The sequence below is a fragment of the Leuciscus leuciscus genome (genome assembly GCF_965113295.1).
Source record: "Leuciscus leuciscus genome assembly, chromosome: 18".
Lineage (NCBI taxonomy): Eukaryota > Metazoa > Chordata > Actinopteri > Cypriniformes > Leuciscidae > Leuciscus > Leuciscus leuciscus.
The window spans coordinates 23,624,811-23,634,208 of NC_138742.1; positions in this window are offsets into that span (position 1 = coordinate 23,624,811).

The window sequence follows — 9,398 nt, forward strand, 5'->3', positions numbered from 1 at the left end:
TACAAAATAAATAAATAATTTGACACAAATTATTGATTTAAAAAGGAGTTTATTGATTTAAAAACAATTGTATTGCTTCCGCCAAAGAAAATAGTTTGTTCCGCGTCCATAGCAACGCACTGTTTTTCATGGCAACGGTGTGTTATAGTTCGCAGCGGTCTGTTATCAAGAAATAACAGACCTCATTCTACATTGGAATTCAACCAAGCCATGTAATAAACTACTATATATATTGTTAAATATAATGTATAATAATGCAACGGGGGAATATTTGTGTAAAATGTGGCCTACATTATTTTAAATATATCTAGTCAGTGACAGAGTGCAAGCATATTCGTCTAAAATAATTATGTATTTTCAGCTTCAAAATCATGAATATTTTTATTCTGCCTATTCATTTACACCCACAATGTAAAATCAAATTTAGAATTTTAATCAACAGTAATTTTTTGTTAACCTTTTATCTTATGTCTTGGAGTATCGCAATAATATCGTATCGTGATATGTATCGAATTGTGACATGAGGGTATCGTTACACCCCTATGAATCACTGAACTTTAAAACTTGCCTTTAAACAGTTCTGTATCATCCAAAGATCGTCCTTAACCACTGTTTCACTTTCCAACTAACTGCAAGTTCCTGTAACAGTAGGATTGGTATATTGGCAACTCATTGGAAAAGCAGTTGTAAAACGACGAGTAAACCATCATTTTTGAGTTTTACCAGTGCTTGAAACATTATTTTTAAATAAACCTTTGCTTATTTTAGCTACTTTGTTACAAAACCTGTTGTAAAAAAACATATCAATAATTTTACAGTACATTATATTTATAAACTATGGAAGCTTATTTCTGCCACAGAATAAAAAATCAAAAAGGTAATTGTGACTTTTTATCTCACAATTCTGACTTGTGAGATATTATCTTGCAATTGTGAGGAAAAAATCTGAATTATAAAAAGGCGCAAATTAAGTTTTTTAATTGTGAATTTATACCCCACAATTTTAATCTCGCAATTCCAAGTTTATATTTCACAATTCTGAAAAAAAAAGTCCAAACTGCGAGATAGCCTATAAACTCAGAATTTCGAGATTAAAAAGTCTCAATTACCTTTTTTTTTTTATTATTGCGTGGCAGAAACAAGCTTCATTATTAAAAAAAATTGTCCTGCGATAGTGTTTGCTGAAACATGAATGTAAATGAAAATATTATGTAGATATAAATGTTCTAAAATACAAGCAAGATACAGTATTTTCACACGATTTCACATGATTTTTTTAATTTAACAGGTTGTGTATAGTATTTGATCATTCATTCTATAAAATGTATATGCCATTTTTTATTTAAAATAGTATTTATTTGCAGTCTGTTTCAGCACTGGCTTGTGCATCAGATTTATTTTTAAATATTACCTGGTAATTTCACCTTCCCCTTTTCAATGTTTTTCCTGTGCCAGTTTGTAAAGACTTATGTACATATTTAGACAATTGGGCTTTCTGATATAAAACTTTCTCAGTATGTCCAGCATGTCCCTCTGATCGTCTTGAAACTGGGGTTTTGGTTTAATGGAAATTGTGTGCTTTGCATTATTCATACAATTCTTAAAGATCTTATCAGAGACCCACAGTGTGTCAGTTATGGAGACACACTGTATTTTGCAACATGCTACCAAAACCGAAATGTTTCAACAACTGTAATTGTTTGAGATGTTAGATGAAATATACTTTTGCCTGAGAAATTGTAATTGTAGCAAAGAATGTGCTAATGGTTTTCTGTATTTCAATGACATTCCATTCATGAACAAAAACATCTGATTTTCCAAGATGTGACATCTTGCATAACATTTCATCTTTGTCTTTGAATATTACACAGTTCTTTGGCCAGCTACGAAAGTGCTGTGGCTTTAATAAGTTAAAGAGATATTCTGGATTAAATAAAAATTCTGACAGCCTCTATGATAGGGCTGTAAAATAGATTAATCATGATCATGTTTACATAATATATGTGTGTGTATATTTATATAATATATATATTTCTGTGTGTATATATACATATGTATAAACATATACAAAATAACAACAAAATATCTGAGTTACTTTTTCAAATAAGTAACGCAAGTTCCTGTTTTCCCATGTATTGACTGACTGCTCTCCTGTCCATATGTGGATTTCTTTGATGAATATGAAGTTTAAAAGAAAACCATTTTGCATTCTTGCTGAATAAAAATATGGATTTCTTTTAAAAAAAAAAAAAAAAAAAAAAAAAAATTTTTTTAAAGGTTGTGTTTAAATATTTCCTATACCTAGAAGCTTATTTTGTAATATGTTTTGAAATAGATGAATCAGTAAATCTGGTCTATAACACAATAACACACCTGTTATATGGTTTAGTTTCTGAAAAACTGGATCAAAAGTGGATCCAGTTCTAATATCATAACTGAGAAAACATTTCAAATCTGTAGTCTTTTGCATACTCATCAACTAACATTAACGACTATGGTAAGGTTTCACCTATAGGGACTTGACTATATTGTATTGATTAGTTCAACAGAGCTCAATCACAGTCCTTTTTCAGGTGCCTGTACTTAACACAGTCCCAGCATGCCTCTTGTTTTCATCCATGCTCCGGTGCACAAGTGGAGCGTTTTAAAAAACAAGGGCAAGATAATTGCTTTTAGGCATAAAGGGAATTTTTGATCCTCTCGTGGCAATCTTTCACAGACAATTAAGCATGTTGTCTTGATGATCGACAGCCTCTGCGGCAGGAGCTATCAAGTTCATTCTAGAAGCAGCTGACAGGAGCAATTTTCTCTCTCAAAAGTCTGGTCCTCAGATGCATGAGGCAAGCTTTTCAATGAGAGATAATCTTTGTTTAATGGGACATTCTTAGACAACTAAATACAATAATGGTGAGGTGTATTAGAAGGAGAGATTATAGATCCATGATCTATACACACTGCTGTGTTAATGGTGTAAACAGTAAGTGTTTACAGTGAGAGTGCTGTTGACTGAGAAATTCTAGTGTGATGTGACAGTAATGAATTGCTGCTCACTGAACTTCAGTATGTGATGTATTTCTGTGTGAAATAGGGTGTTTATCCATACATACTACAATGGAGCCAAGTGATTGGAGCAAGATTCATTTATGAAAGATTATGAAAACAACATTTCTTTCATGAATTGTTCAAAATGATCATGTTTTAAGCAGGGTTGTGCACCATTCAGAAGTGATTTGAGAATTTCTCAAAATGAATCGAGGTAGCAACCAAGATAGAAAACGGCACTTCAAATGTGAATTAAAATTAATTTAAAAATTAATTAATTTGAAGCTAAATTTTAATTAGAAAAGCAAAGTTTGTCAGGGGTAAGACAGACTTTAAACATCGGCTTGAGCATAAAGTTATTGACAGAGATAATTATATTTCGGGTTTTTGTGCTCTGTATGATTTTTTTGTGTGTTTTTGTTTTTTTGAAAGTCTCTTATTCTCACCAAGGCTGCATTTATTTGATAAAAAATAAAGTAATATTGTAAAATTTTGTTAGAAAATTTCTATTTAAATATATTTTAAGATGTAATTTATTCCTGTGACGGCAAAGCTGATTTTTCAGCGTAATTACTCGAGTCTTCAGTGTCACATGCAGTGTTGGGGGTAACACATTACAAGTAATGCAAGTTATGTATCAGATTACTTTTTTCAAGTAGCTACTAGCTAGTACTTTAGTATTCCTCAAAATGAATAAAAACCGTCAAACGCAAACTCTGAATATTAGGCAAACCTGCAATAATGAAATGTTACATAACACAAATATCCTTTATGTAATCTCACTTTATTAGCCAATGTCTTTGCTGCTGACCTTTGATGATCCAATCCAATTTTTTTAATGCTGAAGAGCATAGAGATAATAAATACCAATACTATTGGCCGCTGGATCGTACGTCAACGGCGCCGCCATATTGCGGAGGGCAAATTTCCCATAACTCTCGTAACGGGAATTGAGAAAAATGCCTGCTTCGTGTAGCCTAGTGCTGAGGGCTGTACAAATCGCAGCACAAAAAAGCAAGTCTCGGGGAATTACCTTTCACAAGCAAGACTGAACATTTGTATTTGGTCATTATATAATTAGTAATAGTAACGTTAGTTGGCCACCGGAGTCAGTCAGACTAAAATAGCTAGCGATGTCGCTAGTTAACTTAGCTGTGAAAGTTGAAACATGAGTTGACATGATTTATATTATAGTTTTAGCTTATATTATATTTTAGATTATAAAGTAAATTTCCTGAAATTTAAATATTCATCTATATTTTCTTAAAATCGACTTTTATGACAAGTACTCGTTTCGGGTAGGTAGGCTACTAGTCACTATTTCATTTACTATTTTTATTATTGTATATATTATTCTGCAATTGATATTAGGCTACATTGTATTTGCTGTTATTGTTATTATAATATTATACCACTTGCGATTATCAATCTATAGTTATGCTGCTAAATTATTGTACTATTCACTAGTCACTATTTAACTTTTTTTCTTTTTGTCTATATACTGTAATTGATATTTCATATCCTATTGCTATTATTATAGTATTATACAGAAACTATATGCTATTATCAATATATTATTATTATATTATTGATATTATTAAATTATCAGACAAGAAAGTCAGACAAGATCCATAAGGCTGAAGAAACTCTAGACAGACGATGCCAAGATGAAGATGCAGGAATCAAACTCGGCGTGGAATCACAGACCAGGATGCTGGTTGATGTCAACTCTAGACCGGTAATCAATCTCAGCATGGAAACTCTGACGAGGTAACTGGCCACGAGAACAAGACATGAATAACGAACCGACATCACACAGTTCACACGCCAGCGGCCAGCTAGATAAAGGCAACTGACTAGCAACATCTGTGAATTCTGATTAGAGTGATCAGCTGTTGTTACTAGGCAACGCACCGCATACCCACAAACACACCAGACATAGATAAACGAACACACGGATCCATTAATCGTGACATTACCATAAAGGATCCATCAGTTATCTTTGTTATTGCTAAAATCGGGTCAAAAACAGAAAATGCTTTTTCCACAATAAGAAACTTTATCTCATTTAATGTGAAAATTAATGTATGGTGGTCTTCACAATATTCTTATCCAAGAATAAAAAGCCAAATACATGACAAGCCTGAGCTTTGACAATTCCTTATTACATTTTTTTTATAAGTCTAACTAACGTTAACTGTTATCGAGATTTTAAATAACTAGAGATGGAACTTTTTGTACACCACGAACAAACCACTGAAATCGGTTGATAAATGTAAACGTTGTTTTTTTTTTTTTTTATCCAGATAAACCGCGGCTCCCCCATTTAACGTACTTGCATTTGTTTACAGCGCAGTCTTGCCCTCAGCAATATGGCGGACGCGTTAGTGGTGTTCTTCTGCAATTCAGAATGGCAGCACAGCTGAATGGTTTGTTTGAGCTGCGCCCTCTACTGTACAGGCGTGAAAATGCATTTATTTATGCATTTGCACTTTTGGTGTGAAAAGGCCTTTACATTTGCCAAAAACAGAAATGTTAGTTGTTGTTGTTATTAAAAAACAAACCAGCAAGCCCCACCCAGGTGAGAAAAAGTAACACAAAAGTAACGTAACACATTACTTTCCAGTAACTTACACAATTAGTTACTTTTTTAAGGAGTAACGCAATATTGTAACTTATTACTTTTAAAAGTAACTTTCCCCAGTACTGCACGATCCTTCAGAAATCACTCTTAATAAGCTGATTTTGTGAGCAAGAAACATTCTTTATTATTATCAGTTGAAAAACGTTGTTCTGCTAAATCATTTTGTAGAAACCTTGATACAATTTTTTTTTTCATGAATAGAAAGTTCAAAAGAACAGCGTTTATTTGAAAAAATATTTTTTGTAACATTATACATTTTACTGTCACTTTAGATCAATTGAATGCATCCTTGAGTAAAAGTGTTAATTTCTTTAAAATAAAAATATTGCTGACCCCAAACTTTTAAACGGTAGTAAATAGTTGTGAGATGAGGCCAATTCAATTCAAATTCAAACTCATGAATCGAAAGTGAGCCAGTTGTTCAATTATTACATTTGCCAATAACCTTGTATTAAGATGTACAAAAACTCAGACTTGAGTTTAAGAACTCAAAAAAATATCTGTTTTGAATTTTTTTGGTCAGATGGGTCCCCATTTTGGGAAACACTCTGACTTCATCCGCAGTCAAGTCATGTTTGCTTGTGATGTCTTTCTGTGCCAAATGCGTCCATTGACTGATTGCCAAATTAATCTTTTATAGGTAAACACTGCGTTATTCTAAAAAAAATCAAACAATGAATAGTTTGTATACTGTGATATAAAAGTTCAAGTTGTACTTTCATGCTCATAAGACCCGTTGAAAGGTTCTGCTTATCAGTTCTTTTTGATTATTAGTTGGCAAGTGTTTGGACGGCTGTCTCAAGGAGAGAGGCTGGCTCCAAACCTGAAGATGTCCATTCCAACCACAAAGGCAGTGAGTCAAACTGCATTACGTTTGGTTAGAGGGTTTTGACCACACATACCAGAGTCTGGAGCCATGTCTTAGCATTTTGATAACACTTTAGTAATGGAAAAATCTGTCACAGCTCCTCATAGGAGCATTTAGAGGTTGATTCAATATTCCTAAGCTATAAATTGTTCCTTTCTGAGCTTTTGAGGACATGCAGGTTGTTTTTCCCCACATTTTCCCTGACCAGAGCACCAGAACCACAACCTCAAACCTGGACAGGACAGCATAAGAAGTTCATCCCTACTGGGATCTTTCCCTATTTGGGGCTGAGCTGTCAGGATAAAGACTGCACGCCATATCCTGGCCATAACGATACTGTCCCACTCAGAGGCAATTACCCTCCACGCCAACATTCCACTTAGAATCCAACAATGCTTAGAGAAGCTCTGGGCTGAGGACTCTGGACCAGCGCCACAGAACACGGAGGTTTTTCACCACACTTTGTGTTTGCTTCTCACATCTCCCAAGGAGAGATGAAGGATAAAAACGTTCTAGCCCAGGCAGTCGGCATGGCTGGATTCATAGGTAATCCTTTCTCTATGTGTAACGGGTTCTGCTGATCCATGGATGAAGTACATTTCATCCCCTGAGATTTACTTTGCTTTGAAGAGATGGCAGATTGGTTTTTATAAATAATTGTCCATTTGGAGAAGGAGCGTTTTGATGCCAGATTTTATGAACTGAGAGGTCGAATCACACAGCTGCGGAACATTATCATTCTACCGCGGTCAACATGTCCTGTCTTGGTCAACTCACTTAACAACCACTTGCACACTCACATAAAGTCAGTGCCCACCAAAGTCAAGCGTCGTTTGACCAAAAACTCCAAAACCAAACACAAATAATGGGCCTAGGATGTTATGCAGAGGGTCAGGGCCCTCTAGGTGGCCTCAGTAAACTTCCAAGTGGCTGAAAGAAAAATCAGAGCCCGTCTACGGAGAGCCTGCCCACTCCCTATTAAGTCCTATTGTACCGAATTTTGGTTGTAGTTCCACCAGAGTTCCACTGGGACGATCGACCATGAGTGCAAAATGAATGGGAGTCTATGGGGCTAAACGGCTAAATTTGTCTCTTTCACCCGATTGCCGTTGAGAAATCTCAGATTTGATTGTAGGTTTTGCAAGTTCAACATGGGTTATAGGTCGAAAGTTGAATGAACGAGTACTTATGTCCTTTCGATTTCTTACAGGTTGAGTTGGTGTTTCCCATAACACGCTAGCATTCTGCTAATGAACGCTGATTGGTCAGTGAAGGACTGATTACGACCAGAGATACCGCTTGATGGCATCGTGGCATCCGAAGCGGGACCAGAAACAAACAAAACAAAAACTCTTCTAGCACGTGTATTTACCTGTGTCAGCTGTGTTGTTGATGCCTCGAGAGAAAAGAAAGTGCAGAGCGCGAAAGCACCAAAGTGACTGAAGGATTGCCGTAAGCAGTATCTCCGGTCGTACGATGTGTATGATGTCATTGACATTTTAAAAGACTTTTTAAAGCAAATAAGTGACTCTAAAAAATCTAACACCCAGCAATGTGTAATTTCTTTGCATCTCCTTTCGAATACAACATTCAAATTACTAGACAAAAAATTATATCCTGAGAAAAGTGGATTTTGATGGGTATAGCACCATAGACCTCCATTCATTCTGCACTCGTCCTGTGAGCGCCCTCATATGGAACCAGAGTGGAACTGCAACCAGTTCAGAAGCCGGAAGTTTACTGAGAGTGAAACTTCTCCCCTTATTAGACATTCTCTGGTTAAATTAAACATTTTAATATGTTAAAAGTAAAAAATTATCTAACAATTAAACACAGAATAGGATTTATATCGAACATTAGACTTATATTAACAAACATGAAAAAATGTCTCATCGCATCCGCTAGTCAGACAAAAGTGCTATTCCTATAATGCCCGGTATATATTGTACGATTTTGGGCTGTCCCAGACGAAAGATGACCAATCGTGGTGATTTCTGTGGTCGTGGCTCCTGGCTACAGTGGTCCTACAGTGAGAGATGGCCATTCAGTCTTGCGACCAAAGATAGCCTGCGATAATTTTCTGACAGTGTCAGAAATTTAGCATGATCATCTCACAGTGTGTCTAATGGTGTATTGATTAACACAACATTACGCTAAAACTTAAAACTACTTACCTCAAGCTCAATTTGCAAACTTTGCCATGCCAAGTTGGCCTCTTTTCCCTAGTTTATATTCTCCTCTTTTTTCAGTGCACATTAAAACCACAACTGCCAAAGTGCGATTCATCTTGCTCTATTTGTTTATCACAAGCGCATGCTAATGAAGTTTTATTCTGCTACTAACTTGCGTTGTTGCAATTTGTAAAAACCTATTGTGATACAATAGGTGTCATCAATCGTGGAAGAAAAAAAGTTTAGATATCAATCATAATGGCATCGGTTATGGCCATCTTTAGTAGCTCCTTTGATAGTGAGTAAAACGGCTTTATATTTAACGAAGCACATGAAAAAGATCTGAACCGGAAGCGATGCAACCGTTTTACAGAATATGGAAGTTTGTTGCGCATATAACTCCCCATACTGGAGTAAAAAAGGTTGAATCACTGATATAGGCTAGATCATCTAACTGCTGCCTTTATTCTGCTCGACATGTTTATTTCTGTCAGATATTAAGAAAAAAAATACGCTGGTTGAAAAGAAAGTGTTGACAGATTACGTTTGTTAAGACACATTTTTAAGCTTCATGCTTCTGTTCACGTGAAGATTGTGTTTCCTTGTGGATAATTTTATTAAAATGATGCTGCCCCCTAGTGTACATTCATGATATTTACACCAAGGCGCAAAT